Source organism: Pteropus alecto, unplaced genomic scaffold (assembly GCF_000325575.1).
Source record: "Pteropus alecto unplaced genomic scaffold, ASM32557v1 scaffold60, whole genome shotgun sequence".
Classification (NCBI taxonomy): domain Eukaryota; kingdom Metazoa; phylum Chordata; class Mammalia; order Chiroptera; family Pteropodidae; genus Pteropus; species Pteropus alecto.
Window position 1 is genome coordinate 6,536,652 of NW_006430726.1, and position 1,881 is coordinate 6,538,532.

Sequence of the window (1,881 nt, forward strand, 5' to 3'; positions counted from 1 at the left end):
GGCCACGCCCCGTCCGCCGTGGGGCGGAGCCTGGGGGGGGCGCCCTGCTCTCCGAAGTGCGGGTTCAGGTTCCTACCGCCGTAGGTGTGGGCGCTCGGGGTCTGGTGTCTCCATTTCGGCTCTGCCATTCGACTACCCCTGCTGACTTCTAGGGTTCTGTCGCTTAAAATTTTAATTTTCAGTCAAGTAGAGCTTTGTTTTTCAGAATGCAAGTCACAACCTGGTAGTGTGACAGATATCAATTTAACTGTAAGTGCTCCGCCTCCAGATTGCTCTGAGAGCACACTGGTCTCCTTTATGCCTTTTCATCTGATCTGCTGTCAAAATATTGAGGCTTTCACCCTTCCGTTCCCTTGCTTCCAAATCTGCTGCTAGTGATTTACAAGCGAAGCAAATCGTTTTGGGTATTAACTCGGCGTTTGTCAGACATTACAGTTGTTCTGATTAAAAATTAAACTAATCATCTCCCAGAAAAGAAATACAGTAGATTAAGGGAAAATAGAAGACGTAAGAGTGTATCATGCATAGTAAAGGTGCCCTGTTTTATAAAAAATGTTTTACATTTGAATATGTGAAAATAAGTTACGGGGCTCCCTCTCCCCAAAACATTGACCACATAGATATTGTTAAATTTTTTTACCATATGCCCACATGTGTATATTATTTATAAATCACGTGTGAGTACTACTCTGCTAATACATTTACATATATTATAAAACAAATACGAAAGCAGCATTTAAAGAGTATGAGATAAAAATAACGTTTCCTTCCCATACCCCACTGGGTGGTCTCGCTCACTATCTAGGGTACGCATCCCACTTTGGAGGCTCCGGTGTCTCCCAATTTCTGCTTTGGTTTCGAACTTTTGAAGAGCTGCAGTGGGGACTGTGCTGACTGGGCCAAGCACAGAATATTTATGACAATGCCGCCGTGTAGGTGTTACACCTATTTTATGCAAAGAAGGAAACTGACCGTAAGGGACGCAGTGACTTCTCCAAGGTCACTTAGCCAGCAGCTTGCAAAGTAAGGATGGGAAATCGGGCCGAACTGGGAGACGGCTGTGTCTTTTATTCATGCTCAATTCCACAGTGTCAGGAGAGGAGAAGAGGAGGGGAATAGGTCATAGGAAGGAAACGAGTGGCTGGGAGGGTTGGGCAAGACTACTGTGGGGCACGAGGCAGGAGTCCGACTTCAAATCCAAACAAACACGGTGCGAGTCCACCTGCTCCATCTGAGAGGCTGAGCTGTGGAACCACCAGCCTGGGGCTTTGCCGACAATGGCCAGAGGGTGGCAGTCTCTGCCTGCTTTTGGCCACCTCTCAGGTGCTCGCCTGCTAACAGGGATGGATGGAGTGACTGGCCCCGGTCCTCAGCTCCTCCAGAAAGAGAGGCAGTAACTATATGCTGCTGAGACACTACAGGACCCCAAGCAAGGGCTTCTCGGGCCTCGATTGCCTCATCCAGACAATGGAGGCCAAAACACCACAGCCTTAATCCCTAGAAAATGGGCAGAAGCCACCCCACACTGAGGGACTGAGTTGCATACCCAGGGGAGCCAAAGGACAGCTGGAGGGAACAAGTCCTGGGCAGGGGGAAGGCGAGGGGCTGGTGGGCCCAGCAGTGCATAGGAACCTACCGTAACGGGGCGGGCCCACCGTGACTTTGGCGCATTCACCAGCTCACGTGGGAGGCTGCAAACACAGGCTGCCAAAGACACTGAGTGCAGGTTGGGTGGGCCAGCGAGGCCAGGGTACCGGGCCTGCCCGGAGGCCGTGGCCCCAAAATGGTGGCAGGAACTGGGTGGGGAAGCTGTGAGCCAGCGCCACGGTCTGCGGAGGATGAGGTAGGAGAGGCTGGGGGGGGACGAGGGAGGGGGGGGCT